General features: G+C 35.7%; 1 protein-coding gene across 3 annotated transcripts in view; it reads left to right on the top strand.

Annotated features, from left to right (window-relative positions):
• Positions 1-17,061, top strand: part of dlgap1a (discs, large (Drosophila) homolog-associated protein 1a) — a 126,521-nt gene that overhangs the window by 49,398 nt on the left and 60,062 nt on the right. For all 3 annotated transcript variants that reach the window (XR_013203692.1, XM_077229415.1, XM_077229424.1), the window contains exon 2: positions 89-165. The gene's annotated coding sequence lies outside the window, so the exon portion shown is untranslated. The remainder of the gene's footprint in view (positions 1-88; positions 166-17,061) is intronic.

Genomic DNA, 17,061 nt, shown 5'->3' on the forward strand with positions numbered 1-17,061 from the left:
ACGTATATTTTCTGGCTTTGTGAACGTCCCTGTTGGTGCACTTGTTAAATTTAATAACCTCAGTTCTATTTCTCTTTATCCCCGTCAGGTTGGTGTGGAGTTTTGTAACAAAAGGATTCCTCTGTGCTCTGGAATAAATCAGCCGAAAATGAGGAATTGTTGAACGTGAGTATGATTTCATGTGTTCCCCAAACATTGCGTTGTATTGTGAGCTTTGTGGAAATCCACCTGGTATGCTAATGCTGTTTGTTCGGTATCATTCAGATTAACCTAATTCTTGACCTGATTGTAATATGCATAATAATAATTTAATTAGATGGGACATTGTTTAATTTGCGACTCTCCGTTGGTTGGCGTGCGATTGAGGACAACATGTAAGGACACAAAGTTGTCCGTGAGAAGTCACAGACAGATGGTGTAGTACACACACTTACGCTCACTTTCACTCATGTCTTTTCGAGGAAAACACAGTCTGTTTAATAGAATAAGACAGGAGGATTAGGGTTTTACCTGGTTTTTGGTGGATATTATGCTGCTCTTAAATGTGTGATAGTTTTAAATGCAGAAAATATTTCAAAACATCCTTAAAACCAAATAAATTAACTTGAGAAGCAGAACTGCTTAAAATATTGAGTTGACTTGAAAATCAATCTTAAAATAATGAAGTAAGAAAAATAAATAAATAAAGCATAAATCTTATAAAATTGATTAAAATGTTTAAGATCTAAGCTATTCTCTGAAAACAGATTTATCTTGGGGTTAATGACATTAACTCTTTCCAGGCCATTGACAAAATTGTCCGTGATTTATTATGAGACAATGCTCCGCCGCCATTGACAGAATTTTTCAGCTATTTGTATTTCCACTGTTATACAGTAGAGCCCGCTATTACGCATCTGCTGAAATAGAACAGCATCTCTGGATCCAAAAACCAGGGAAAAAGCAGCAGAAACAAATGATAGAAGCATTGCTTGTGCACATTTCATCAAATATTAAACGGCATATAAATCAAAACTGCCTAACATTACAGAATGAAATGTCGAGGTACTGTATGAGGTATTTGGCTGTGCAAACTTTGTGGGTGTTGATGGACTCAATCTATGTTTCATTCATAGTTCTGAGTCTGATCCAGTTGTAGTCTTTCTCAAAAACACGATGTTCTCACTTCTTTCTTTTGATATATTGTATGTTCAGATATTCATACAAAAAATATTCTAGGGCCCATGAAAGTTTTTTTATAATTATTAAAAATCATCAGCAATGGTGGTGGCTGGTAACTTAAAAAAAACACAAAAAAAACCTGGCACTGGCAGGGAAAGAAATATAAAGAGCTCTATAAATAAAGAACCCACTATAAAGAACAAGAAAAATATTTCTTGTTGCCTTTTACAAGGTTGTGAAAATACCATTGAATACCATTTTCAAGAAAATAATGACATCATAAATGTGCAATTGAAATCATCATCAAATTTTAATAAAAGCAACATTCTTACGCAGTGAGTACATGCGAGTGTACCCATCTCGCTTATTCCTTAATTATCATATCAGGTCTGTTGAATCACCAAGACATTTTTGACTCTATACCAGCCTAAAATATCAAAATCAATTTTAATACAGAAGTAAAAACTTCCACGTCATAGAAGAGATATATTTAAGCCATTGTATGCAGTATGTACATTATGAATTTTTTTGTTTTTTTTTTGTTTTTATTAATAGAAGTGAGCCTAATGCCATTGAACCTTTCACAGTTTTGCTTCTCAAGTAGTTTAAAGGGTGTTTAGATATTTTTATTGGAAAATAAGACAAAAATGCATATTATGACAATATAGACACTCCAGATGTTCACAAATAGCTTTAGGCTAGCTGAAAAACAGAGTGCTTTCAGTCACATAGCAGGTGCCGTTATAATGAGTTTGGACTTGGAGGAACCATGCGCCACCCTTGGGTTTCTCCTGTGAATCAGCAGGGTGCTTGGATTAACTGTCCAGCGCAGGACTATGATCTGATACTGCAGTTCCAACACTCCACACACAGTGTGCAGGTTCACTGGATGAGAGTCACGGCTGTTAAGTTATCTGGGAGTAGTCCTCTGTAGAGGACTGATCTGACATACACTGATAAGAGCTTCTGGAGTGCTGCAGCTCGGCTGCTTTCATTAGGACAAAACTGTTTTCTACACAGGAACACCAGTGAAATGGAGGCAGTGACACGGCCTAATTTAATCACACTCATATGCTGCTCGAATGTTCAATCTACAGCTGCCATAATGCAAGCAAAACAATGATTTCACTGCATAGTAGGACTGCAGTGTCTGAAAGATCTGATTTGATTTGAAACACTTATTTAGTTTTCAATTTATCTCTTCTAAAGTGTTTTTGAATTCCATGGGAAATGTATCTTAAAATATGGAAGAGCATATGTATCATTCTTTCTGAATTTTCAGTACAGTTGTAACAGCATGTACCCTATGCTAAAAAAGGACACTGGAAACAAGGGTTGTTAAACTTACAATTGTCTATTGTCTAGATAAACCATATATTTTAAAAATAGTATAATCCCACACAGCTTTGATGCGTAATAGCGGGAGCACTTTGGAATATAACCACGGCATCTAAAAGGACGCATCATTCAGTCCACGACAATGTCTGAGCATAAGTTGATCTGAAGAGCAGTACTTGATGACTAATCTAGAATGACGTCCATTGACTGCGAGGTGACAACCATGAACCGAGAAAGATGACGCCATTTGGTTTTTCTTTTTTTAATTAATGATTTCATTTTCACTTGCAGTGTTCTTGATATGAAGTCAGTATTGTTCTTTTCCTTTAGGTCATGACATGAGTCAAACGGTTATAAAGCTAGAAGCAAGAGTGTAGGCTAAGAATATTCTGAAAAGTGGGTGTGGCATATTGTTAACCCTTTTCATCTTAAAACAAGAATATTAATTATGTGAAGGAATGTATGCCTAGTAGTCCTATCTGTTCCTTGAAAAGATATCCTGATAACTATAGTAGGATTTAACTGCCAAGACTTCCACTTGGTCTTAAGCCATATACGTACAATTCTTTTCACTTACAGATACAAGTTTTACAGCCAAGTTAAATTAACCCCTTCAAATGTTTTTTTTAGATAGTGCGTAAAGTTGTATGCTAATGTTTGTTTTGTTTTTCTTCTGGTTACAATAAAGGCTGGATTTTGTTATTTAGTTCTGTAAAGATTAAAGTCATTAAAGTACAGATCATTTCTTCTGTAGTGTGACGTACATCCAAGTGAAACAGATATCAAAAAAATCGGTTCCATCTATCCATCGGTTTTTAACTGGATTTGAAAGAAGTAAATTAAGCAGACTAAATGACTGGAGATGTCTGGAATAAGTCACTAGGATGTTGTTTCACCAGAGAGTTGACATTTTAATTAAAATGACATGGTCTAGAAAAATCTTTTACAATAAGATCAAAAGCCTGCATTTAGAAAATAGATAGGAGTAAAAATCGGTGAATGGATAATTAAATGTGACACCATGTAAACATTTACATTTTATAAAAATCACTGAAAAGTATTGAAAATATTCAAATCAGGAATGTCAGAATCAGAATGTGTAGTTTGTGCATACAAATGTCTGTTAAAAACAAGACATGTTGAAGGGTCTTTACTAACCCATCAAAGTTTATCAACTGGACTAGCTTTTATTATTATTATTATTATTATTATTATTATTATTATTATTATTATTATTATTATTATCTTTTAGCATGCAGTGTGAAGTATTTAACTCAGTTCCTTGATCATTCCAATACAATTTCAGCTAGTGAAGAACAAATTTATACTCACTTGATATGTATTATGCATGTTATCATCTCTGACAGACAGCATGTTGAAGCTGTAAAGACCACTATTTTCTCCCTCTTCTCAGAAAGCGATGACGCATTCAAAACATCCGGAGGTGTGACTTTTTCAGGAAATGCTTGTACTCGCTGGACCTCTGCTTCTCGTAAATACTTCCATGGGTTGTGCATGTTTTTTTTTTTTGACAGACATTGATGTTGTGATATTCAAATGATGTGGATTTGGATTTAGATGGATAGTAAGATAATAATTATTTCTTAGCCTGCAAATATTCAGTGAAATGATGGAATGCCCATGAGTGTGCTATGTCAATGTTTTTAGTTCTAATATTCTAACCGACAGCCAGACAATGGACGTGATTGGTAACGTGCGTGAGGGGTGAACTATGTTTGATTTTTGGTTAATTAAAAAATGCCATGGAGACATTTAAAATGCATAGTTCATTTTGAACATGTTTATGTTCAGCTGTCGCAAATTCGTTGACTTTTGAAAATCAAGTTACTTTTTTACCATGCAGAAAAGTTGTTTTTAAGCAAAAAGTTCTCTTATAACAAAAATATTTTATTTTGTTCCATGCAAATGCAGATCCTGTTGTAAACAATAGTGAAAAATCACTTTTTAAAACTGTTGTTCCATCATTACCCCGTAGCAGATTTTGGCGTTTTATTTCATGCTGACCTTAAAAAGGAAATGGCAAAAGTTAAGAAACCAACATGGTCAGAAATGATTCATTATTTTTCCCATTTTCCAATATGGCCATTCATCTAGTGTAAGATGTTTCATTTAGATTTGGGAGAGATGATAAACTGTCATAAATGATTATGAGAAGGGTCTCAATAAATAAAGCATCCCTGAGTTCGGTGACACAGCTGCCTAAGGTTGCCAGACACTTTCTGAAAAATAGGCCGTGTTTTGCCGTTTATGTGTGCTGTTGCCCGGCTTTTGTGAGCAAGAGTGAAACAAGCCTTTTTTGGCAACAGCAAACATGTCTCAGCAGAAGGTGAAACACGTGGTGGGAGATGCACTTTCTCAGAATGGTGGCTCTGAGTTGCCTGTGGCGAGAGCTCTGCTCATTAAATTTTCAGTTTTATATCTCCATATTTCCCTTTTCCCCCGTTCTGCTCCCCATATAAAATTGCTTTATCTGATGAGAGCATAAACTGGCAAAAAAAAAAATCCTGAATTTCTTTTCCCTTTTCAGCTTTTGTTGACAACCTGGATCACAAAGGAAGGATAATGAAAGTGAGACACATTTGTGACCCTCGCTTTTAAAACGGCAGCAAAACACTGAGCGGGATATGATGCCCCCTAAAACAGATGACGCATGATAGTAGTCGGATAGTTATGGAAGTAAAATAATGTCAAATGTTTTTGAAATAAAAAGCCTGTTGAATTGCACTACTTGAAAAAAAAAATAGGCATTGCATTAACCATGCTTGCATTTTAATGCATTGTATTTTTAGGGCTTGCATTTTTATGGGCTGAAATTCAACATGGTTGAATATTTAAGCTGTGAATATTTCAATTAAAAACATTTCAAACACATTTTCATTATTAAAAATTCAATAATCCATATTCACCATTCATATTTAATTTCCAAAATATTCTAACTGTTTAAAAATACAACCAATAATATTCAACAGGCAATTTTCGGTCCATTTTATTTCACTTCCACAAATTCAGTGGTTCAAATTCGACAGTAAATTCAACATTGACGTCCAGGAACTGCAGAAAAAGCAGTAGATTACCGAGCATACTCTCCATCTGCTGTTAGTCGACCTCACCATCAGATGGTGCAAAAGCGCTTGTTGTTGACGAAGACATTCATTCATAAAATGGAAACGATTATCTTTGACGGTAGGCTATATGCGGAAAAGATGATAAACACACAAAAGCTGTGTTTATGTTTCATTCAATAACTTCATTGTTACTTTCCCTGTGTATTCTACATGTCATCAGCTTTCTCTACCATGAACAGGATTATAATCGGTTTCCCTCATTACCTCATACTCAAGGATTCCCTTTCCGTTGGGACAAAACGCTTAACACATACAGTGATATGAAAGACCAATCTCGCACCGTATTGGGATGTAGGCATAGGCTGTAGGCTACTATATAGGCTACAGGCAAGAAGATGGACTCAGATAATAAACTTTACGCGCAAAGTTTCGTGCTGCGCGTTTCGTGATATACTGGCATAAAATCAACACTTGATCAAGTAATACTAACATTTTCTATTCTATTCTATTCTCTCTCTCTCTCTCTCTCTCTCTCTCTCTCTCTCTCTCTCTCTCTCTCTCTCTCTATATATATATATATATATATATATATATATATATATATATATATAAGTCCTAAAATGCCTACGTGTATTGCATTAGCTTAAACTGTGATCATAGCACTTGCATATTGTTGTCCTCCTATTGTTAGTTTAACTGTAAATCGGTTTGGATAAAAGCGTCTGCTAAATGACTAAATGTAAAATTGGCTTGACATTGGACACTCGCACATGTCTCTAAAGTTGCATACCACATTGGCATGTACGTTTCTAACTTCAATAGCACACTTAAATTTATTTGAATAAATGTCAAAAATCCAAAGGGTGCGCATTATGCCTGACACTACATGAACACTTTACAGTTGGTTTTATGACTGTAAGTCGTTCTATTCAAATGCTATTGAACTTAGAAACGTGTATACCAAAGTCGTATATACTTTAGAGACGGTCCCTAAATGTGCGAATGTCCAACATCAAGCCATCTTTATGCCAGTCTATCACTGGGAAACGCTCAGCTGTGCGCGTTATTCTGAGTCCATCTGCTTGCCTGTGAGTTTGGACTTTTACATCACTAGTCCATTAAGCTATGTTAAGCGTTGTATGTCCAGCAGGGGAATCCTGAAGTATTGAGGGAAACCCTAATAGCCTGCATGCAGCACATCGCCACAATATAAAGTTAAGGCAACTAAAAAACCAAGAGAATATATGTCAACCTCAAAAATGTAACATTGGATCTGTATATCCGCATCGGGGAATAACATTATGATCTCGTTCACGGTAGTGAAATATGCATGTAGGCTACACAGGAAAAGTAACCGTGAAGGCACCGGATTTAACAAAAACAGCCGTCATAATAATCACAAATAAACTTACATTGCTGTAAATGAGTTTTATGAATGAATGACTTGCTCTAATTTAGCTGGTCTCCGTAAACAACAAGCGCTTTTGCACCATCTGATGGTGAGGTCGACTAACAGCAGATGGAGAGTATGCTCGGTAATCTACTGCTTTTCCTGCAGTTCCTGGACGTCAATGTTGAATTTACTGTCGAATTTGAACCACTGAATTTGTGGAAGCGAATTTGCAAAGCGAAATAAAATGGACCGAAAATTCCCTGTTGAATATTATAGGTTGTATTTTTAAACAGTTAGAATATTTTGGAAGTGAAATATGAATGGTGAATATGGATTATTGTATTTTTAATAATGAAAATGTTTTTAATTGAAATATTCACAGCTTAAATATTCAACCATATTGAATTTCAGCCCATAAAAATGCAAGCCCTAAAAATACAATGCATTAAAATGCAAGCATGGTTAATGCAATGCCTATTTTTTTTTTCAAGTAGTGCAATTCAACAGGCTTTTTATTTCAAAAACATTTGACATTATTTTACTTCCATAGATAGTACAATTCCCACTACATCACAATGGCAGATGATTCAATCATTATTGATTCCAACTCCTAAAGAAGAAAACCAATGTACCCTCAAATATAGAAATAACATTATCATTGCAGTTCATGTTCCATAAGCACATGTGTCTCTTGCAAATGCACTAGAAGGCGATCAGCCTTTCTTCTAAGAGACCCCTGGGAAGGGTCTGAGAACTTTACGTAATATAAAGTCTGACATTATGAAGTATTTTTAGTGTGTGTAACTCCAGGATATGCTGTTGATACACTGAATGGTTATTATAGATATCTTCATGCTTACATTTCACTTCAGGCAGTAGTTATCCAACATGCTCTCAGCACAGAATAACAAAAAAACCTTGTGAGCTGCCTCCAGGTAGGCAAATTAATTGTTATCCTAAGATACATCGCTTTGGCCTTTTTCAAAGGCAGCAGTTCCCGAATGCATGGTGTTGAGCAATGAAAGATGGTGAATGTAAGAGAAAATAATGAGAATAGTGATTAAAATAATTAAAAACTGTTTTACAATGAAGTTGTGTGAGTTTGGGTCAGTAAGTTTTTTTTTTAACTTTTATTTTGCAAGGATAATATTAGTATTTTACTGAATTTTTGTTTGAACAAATGCAGCATTGGTGTGCATTTGAGACTTCCTTCAAAATCCTTTTTAAAATCTTACCAACCCTGAACTTTTGAACAGCAGTGTATGTATATGTATGCTTATTAAAGGGATAGTCCATCCAAAGATGAAAATTCTGAACTTAAAAGAAGATATGTTGGTAGCCAAACCAACATATTTAGTTCCATTGCATAGACAATATAATGAAAGTCAATGGGAATCAAAACTGTTTGGTTAACAACAGTCTTCGAAATATCTTCTTTAATGATCCACAGGCGAAAGAAAGTCATACAGGTTTGGAACAACATGAGGGTGAGTAAATGATGACAGAATTATTGGGTGAACTTACTTTAAACAATTGAATTATTCCTCTGAAATTGCTTGTATTGAAATCAATTGTCAAGGAAATCCTTCTTCTGCTTTGCATGAGGAGCACTACCTGTAATGTATGACGCACAGAGTTGCTGCCTATATAGTGTGTTCCAAATCAGTCACTTATGAAGTTCTATTTCAGTTTGGATTCTGTCATAGACGGCAGCTGTCTATGTAGGCAGTAGGTAGCGAGGCAGCTTACTGTGTTTTGTAACAGACCTAATGAATTCCCTTTCTGCCATACGCATCATAACGGACATTTTTTGCTTTAGGATGATTCACTCTCATTGTTATTTGTAATTGCGTGTGTGTTCACTTCGTATTAAACATCATTGATACTCTCTTATTAAGTATATCCTAGTATATCTTAGCATACCATTTAAGATGCTGTGCTGCACGGCACCAGAATGATCACCTCAATGAAATCTGTTTGAGCACTCAACAAAACCCCAATGAGAATCGGTTTCGCAGCAGAGAAATCCTTTCCCCACCATTACCTCTGACCTACAAACACGTGTGTGAGTCAAGCTAGTACTTACCAGCGTCACTGATTCAATGCTCACATGTTTTTAGAAATTTTGTTTTGCCAAGCATGCTCACACAGATTTTTGACATGTATCGGTTACAGAGAAAACCTCTAGATAAGACCAGATACAAATAAAACAACATTTACAGAGACGCAGACACAAGATAAAGGCACGGGGGTGTTGTCTTGCACATGAATGTGCAAAATGAATTGAATATGTAAACAATATGTATTTTCAAGTATTATACACTACTGTTCAAAAGTTTAGCATCAATAATATATTTATTTTTTATCCACAATCGATCAAAAATGACTAAAAAGACTGTCAGTAATGTTACACAAGATTTCAATTTTTTTTTTTTAAATGCCGTTGTTTTAAACTTTCTATTCATCAAAGAATCTAAATGCATCACAGTTTCCACAAATATATTAAGCAGCATAACTGTCAAAATGTATAATAATAGGACATGTTTCTTGAGCACCAAGTCAGCATATTAGAATGATTTCTGAAGGATCATGTGACACTGAAAGTTGGAGTAATGATGCTGAAAAGTGAATCGGACAGACTGAGACAGCTGAGTAGAATAGAATTAGCAGCTCCTTGAACTTCCTCAGATGAAACCCTTTTTATTTGTCAATTTGTCAGGTAGCTGGTTAATGTGATTACATCCACCTTGTTTTAACGTAAGAGGAGACGCGGATATTTTTAACTTCCATTGTCAGCCTCTTTCAGTTATTTTTGCTGTACAAAAATGCCCGCTATGCTGCTTGATGTTGCATACTGGTATTTCTCCCCATATTATTTTTGATTTATTATCGTAATCATAAACACACTGGTTTGTAGCATAAATAGTTTACTGTACTTTGTCATTCTTCTACAGTGGCTAATGAAACTGAAGTCTCACACATTTACATGAGAAAGCTTTCTTTTTTTCTATTATAGCAGAAGAGTTTGTGTTTTTATAATTACGAAGTAACCAAGTATTTCCAAATTAAAAAGGTGGATATGGAAAACTGTAAAAAAAATAATAATAATAAAAAGAGTTGTGCTGAATTATTCATGTAAGTGCTTTAACAAAATATGAGCTTCACATTTCTTGTGAGATTCACATGTCCTGAACACTGGCCTAGTGTAAAATACAATACTGTGAAAACATAATGAGGTTATTCCCTCTTTTCAATCATTCAGAATAACCTTCAGTTCAGTCTCCACACAAAATAAAGAGCTCTTCCAAGTGATGATGACTAGAATTCCCAGTTCAGAGGTTTCTAACAGACCTCATTGGCATCAGATTTGAAAGCACTGCTGAAAAACACATTCAAGCGACAAATTTGAAGTTACAAAACAAATTAAAACAGCAGTTCCTCCTCAACGAGAAGAGAGCAGAGTCTTGTTGTAAGTGTGAAAGTACAAATTGAAGAGAGTGTTTCACAACACCGTTACTGGTGGATTAAATGGAGGGTGACATCTTAGCACCCTGTGGAGGAAAGTGCACCAAACATGGGCTGGTAGTGTTCTGAGCTGGCACAGAGCAGGCCACCCTGTATAATGTATATTGGGGGAGCTGGCCAGGGTGCTGAAGTTGAAGCATTAGTGAATGTGGGAACTGTCCATGGTAGCATTGACTGTCAGAAATCCAACATAATTTTGTGAACCTGTCTCTCTTTACTTGATACATTTGTGTAAAATGGTTGTTTTCATAGAGGTAGAAGTTGCCGAACAAACTCAAAACTGTTTCAAACATCATTCACAGTTAAATTAAAACAAGACATGCATGTACATTTCATTCCATCAGCTCCAATGTTAGATTTCCCACAGGACTTCATAGTCTTACAGTCTGTTTATGCAAATTGCATGAACTTTTATGCTGCCCCAAGTCATCCGACTCAAGGCAGTGAACATTAACAGATGACATTTGCATCAGGAAAATGTGAAGAGGGTGCCGTTTGGTATTTGTTTGCTTGTTTCTCTTTTTTCCCCCTTTCTTTGTGTGCATGTGTGTGTATGTGAGAGATAGAGAAGCACATTAATGAAACCGTCATGGCCTAAAGAAAACATTACATGGGGAATGCAAGTGGCTAATACCAGATGCATGTGCTTCAGAAATGCTGGCAGCTCATATAACCTGTGGGAATTGTCATCAGTATGTACTGTCCTTGAACTCTAAAGGCCTGTTCACACAAACAACGATAGCTATACAGATAATGGTAACTATATTAGCGTCCACACCAGCTGAATGGCTCATTATGGCAGGATTAATTCTGATTGGCTGTCAGTGTTTTTATCTTTCATCAGCTGGATAAAATTGTTCTGAAAGTAATTCCAACGATATTGTTTCTCTGTGCCGTTATCGTTATATCTGTGGCGTGGACAATTCTTTGATATTGAGAACAATTTTTTGAACTAAATCTTTATTGTTATATTTATAGTTATCGTCCTTGGTGTGAACGCGCCTTAAGACTCTGATATTTGCAACAAGGATAGGATAATGTGGGGGTCGTGCTCCAGTGCCTAATAGTTTACTTTACTTTATTTAAATTTTTCAGGACAGGGTTACCAACCAGGCATGTGGAATACTTTTTGTTGTTTTGTTTTGTTTTTTTAGACCTAGATCCTAGATCAACCTTTGCTGGTAAATTTTCTATTGGGATACAAGTTCATAAAAGATGTTTAAATTACAACAGTCACTCACCTCAGATACCCTGCATCTGAAAACATCAGAGGAGGACAAACGCTTGCATTAGTTGTTGAGACAATCACTTCAGTAGAGCTCTTGAACATATTTAGTTTAATTTGACCTCATCTTTTACGTCAGGTAAAAATAAAACCGTGAAAGTTTAAATATCTTGAAATATAAATCATGCCTTATAAAGCGGTGACTAATAATGTAAATCAATTTCTTCACCTGCTTTTGGCACTTTGTGAATGTTGATTTTGGATCATTTACTTGTGGTTTTGTTTATTTTAACATACTTCCACTGTATAGCAATCGCAGGAAAATGTTTCACATCGAGGGCGTCATGTGGCATCATGGGTGGGTCGCGTGACATTTGTGCTCCAGGGGCCGATTATCCTTCGATCCAGCCCTGTTTGCCATGATTGACAAAAAAATTTGAAGAGTAATGATCTTACAGTGATCTATGGGGACACCTGACTGACAGTGAGAGGCGCCACCTGACTGGGACTGATGTTACACCTGTAGTCTGTCAGGAAGAGACTGTCATCCTGACATCTTGTGCTCTTGCAAATCTGTTTAACAACATGGATTGTTGTGTCTATTTCACAAGCCTAGACTCCAATAACTGAATCAGTCTGGTTTAGATCATCAGTGTCTCGTTTGCCTTGTAAAACCTTATGGAGCACCACAATGCACATATTACTCATAGTTGTGAATCATTTGGCCATGTTTTGCATTTAAAGGAATATGTGGGGTCAATACAAGTTAAGCTTAATCCACAGCATTTGTGAAATAATTTTCATTAACACAAATCTTTTCTTTTTTTTTAACCAAAAATTTAAGTAAATGGGGACAATTAATTTTTAAAGGATTTAAAAGCAGAAACGTTAAAGGTGCTCTAAACTATGTCGGGTGACATCACTTCTTGTTGACGTTTAAAGTATTGCCACACAAAACGAAGGCTAGCTAGACCCTCCCTCCTCCTCATCCGCGCACTAACCCCCCAAACCCCACCCCCAAACCCTTCTTATCGGTTATTGGCTGGAACAGTTTATGTTTCGTGGTGTGGGTAAGCGTTTGTGGAGCCTGGGGTGTCTGCAGACACCGTGTTTTTTTACAGTGTGTTCAGGGGACAGGCAGCTAGTGGATAGTGAGGAGATGTTTGTTGTATGTGTCAAAAAATGTTTTGGCCTAAAAAACGCGTGACATCGCTTTTTAGCACCTTTAAGCTTATAATGTTATCAAATTACTATAAAAGCATTGATTATTCTGTTCAAATATTGTGTATTATTTGAGCTCTAAAGTTGTTTTTTACTGTTTAAGGTTTTATAATGTTCCGTTGTGATGACAATGAAGTTGTACATTCCGTTTTGATGACAATGAAGTTGAAGATATACCATTCAAAAGTTTAGACTCACCAAGGATGCATTTATTTCATCAAAAGTACAGTAAAAACATTAACAAATCTTTATTACTAAACTGATTTGCTGCTAAAAAAAAACGTTTCTTACAATTATAAATGTTAAAAATGGTTGTGGTACCTGATATTTTTGTGGACATTTTTTTCTGAATTCTTTGATGAATACAGAAAGTTTAAAACAGCATTTATTTGAAAATAAAGTTTTTGTAACATTCTAAATGTCGGACTTTCATTTTTGATCAACTTTGCTTCCAAAAGAACAGCGTTTATTTAAAATAAAATACAAACTATAACAATGTAAAAACATTTACTGACTCTTTTGATCAATTTAATACGTCCTAGCTGAATAAAATAATTAGTTTCTTTGGGGGGGGGGGGGAAATACTGACCCCACACTGGTGAACAGCAGTGTTTTCGCACTTAACCAAGTTTCCATGCATATTGTTTATATCTTTCTTGAGGCTATACTATTAAGAGTATTTTAACATCTAACATAGAGGTCATATTCACTTCCATTGTAAGTGCCTCAGTGTAACCCAGGTTTTTGCATCTTTGAATAAAAAATAAGGACAAGTGAACTTAATGTTTGTGGTAATCAAACATTATCGCACAAACACTGCTGATTAAGCTTAACTTTAACTGACGTGTCCTGATTAGCTGAAACCGTTAGAAGCAAAAACACTTCCAAACTGCCCACCTCTCCCCATCCTGGGGCCAAGCAGCCCTGCATCCTCAAAGCACTGCCTGAACACCAGCTGAAAGGAGCATTGCAACATAGTGGCGAGGAGTGGATAAAGAAACTCTCTCTCTCTCTCTCTCTCTCTCTCTCTCTCTCTCTCTCTCTCTCTCTCTCTCTCTCTCTCTCTCTCTCTCTCATTGCATCCTCTTTGCTTGGTTCTCTCTCTTCTCCGTGTCTCTTCTTTCTCGCTTTCTCTGAAAGAGAGCTCTTTCTCTGTCGCTCTTTTTCTCTCTCTCAAGCCCACGCCTGGTGCAGACTCGGTTGAATCATGGGATTGAGTGGGTGGGAATGTGCTTCTTTTCTCCCAAAGACACGCAGACATACATAAACACACTTGCGCACACAAACTCACACTATGACGTATCCCAGGCGGACTGGAGGATGCAGCCTGCGGCTCAGCTTTCTGACATTTCTCCTCCCTTATCTCTTCTTTTCCCCTGCATTTCCTCGTTTTCATGTGCTGATGCATAATGGATTTCTGCATTCTGCCTGAAGTGTGACATAATGAGCCAGAGCTTGCTAACCTTTTGATTCCATTAAAATTGTTACAGCTGCTTTTTCTTCCTCCAACTCTGTGATTTCTCGTCTACAGCAGATTTATGTATAAACAACATTACTTAACATATGGTTTCTTCAGTCCAGCCACTATATGTAGTTATGAAGAATCTTGATTCTGATTAGCCAATTGTGGTATTCTGTGCTCAGATATTTGTGTATAATGACACTAAACGGGAGATTTTCCCGTTGTCCCTGGCAACAGATTTCCTGTGCTGTGCTAGTTTCACTCCACATTCTCTTTCTTCCAACATACTAAAATAATTCCAACTAAAATCAATATTTCATGCCCATTTATTAATATAAGTTGCAGTGTATTAAGCAGGATAATGTACAGTCAGCCAGTTATTGTTGTAAAATAAAGTAATTGGCTAGTAAAAACATCTTGGAGACGTTGCCACAGTTCTTCTGGATTTAGCCTGTCTCAGTTTTTTGGTTTCTTCATGTAATCGCAGACAGACTCGATGATGGTGAGATCAGATCTCTGTGTGGATCATACCGGTTTTGTCAGACTCCTTGTGCATACAAAAACCTCACCGGATTATTACAATTGATGGCAAAAGGAATGTTTGGGAATGTAAACTGATACACACGCACAACTGGTGAAAATACTAACATGCATAAGAATTTTGCACCGTATTGTATGTTTTATGAAATGTGAAAAATGCTCACAAGAAAAATACTCTAGCAAAAATATTGCAACATTTAAAAGGTGCAGTAGGGTGCAAACAGCCGAGAACACTAGTGAAATTGCTTCTATTTAGCATTTATAGTATAATTTATTCTAATTATAATTTATGTTATTAACATAACAATTTGAATGAAACCTTAAATAGAAAAATTTGCATTAATTTCAGAATGTCGTCTTTGTATTTGGTACGTTACCTAAAATATTTTATAATATTTTGTTATATTAAAATAACATTTTTGGATTTTGATCCTAAAACGTAATTATTATTTACAGGTGTAAATTAGACTTTAAGTTCCAGATGTTCAGTGTGCTCTAAAATTTTTGTACCCTGTAGTAAATTTTATATAAACTACAATTTTTAATATATCTATGGCAACAATACGCTATTGAAATCTGTTTGCACTTAGTGATGGAAGAACTTAATGTGAACTTTCTTTTTCTTGAAATCTGTGATTTCTGTTTGTGAGCATCTTTGAACACCTGTGTTTCTGTTGACACGTCTTTTTCCACTCGATAAAACTCAAACTCGAGTTTTCAGTTGATTGACTGCTAAAATTGATTGGCTAGAGAGAGGGGTCTTTGTGCTCTATAGTTCCCAGGCTGTAATCATGGCTTGATTGAAAGCAAAAATGGAGTAGTGTTGCGTATGCTGGGCCTAAAGAGAATGCTTAAGCTCTGTGGGATTAGCAGCTAATCAGTGGAGGATATGTGTTGACGGATAACAACTGCTAACTTTAAACCACTCCCATGTGGACTTCACTTCAATTTTGTCAGATAAAACAGCTTATAGTTAATACAATTAAACACAACCAGGCATTTCCCTTTGCTAAGGTTATGTCTTAATGCTTATTTTATTGATATACACTTTTCATTTGCCTTGTAATATCAATTCAGACAACAAAAGTATATATGTGTGATTAATTATGGAAAAAGTGCTCCTGTATGGGTTTTGTCTTATATTTATATCATATGATATAGTTTAGCAATATCACACGAGCAAGAGTGTGTTTTTTCCCCAATATCTGCACGATCGAAAAAGTGGTTTTGGTTTTATACTATAGTTCAATAAACAAGAATTTAATAATGTTGCATTTTACACACAATATTGTCAATATTTTCTGTTTCTGCTCAATTTCACAAATGTTCCAATTAGTTGATAGTTGATTCCAATTAGTTCCAAAAAAGCCACAGCAAAACTATTGTGCGTTTCCAAGCAACATACAATGGTGTTTCATTATTGGATGAATCAGCGTTTTTTTTTTTTAATGAATTGAGTGAGCCATTGATTCAGCTACCCATTCATAAAGACGGCCACTTGCTTCGTTCCTGAATGATTCAGCCATTTGAATGAATTGGTTGAATAATTGACTGAATGACTCACTCATTAAGACAATGACATAAGTGCTTAGGACCGTTTTAGTTTCATAATATTATAATTTTATTTTCATCCTGCAAAGCTACAGTACTTTTCGTTGCAATTAATGGCAAAAGGAATGTTCGGAAAAGTAAACTGATATTTCCTACTGACACACTACATAAAAATATATAAATAACTGGCTTAACTTTTTTTGTGTGAAAATACTAACATGTCTAATTTAAGACTTTTGCACAGTACTATATATATGATATGATAGTTTTAGCATTTCTTGCGCTGGTAGTGCGACCAGAGCTAGTGTTTCTTCGAAATATTCATGAGCTGTCATCCTTTTCTAGATGGATACTATTTACTTGCTCAGCACTATTGATGCAGTGAAGGATGCGGGAAAAAGTGGCTAAAGATGTGTTTCAGTGTGAAATGTAAGAGAGGAAATGACAAGCATGGACACATAAAAACGCTCAGCTTGACTTCCAGTGTTAAACCTCTGTGATGATAAAAGTGAAAACATTTGAATTTAGTTACCAGTTCTTTCAAAAATCTTGAAAAAGA

Source organism: Siphateles boraxobius, unplaced genomic scaffold (assembly GCF_051911475.1).
Source record: "Siphateles boraxobius isolate OS27281-9 unplaced genomic scaffold, OSU_SipBor_1 1, whole genome shotgun sequence".
NCBI lineage: Eukaryota > Metazoa > Chordata > Actinopteri > Cypriniformes > Leuciscidae > Siphateles > Siphateles boraxobius.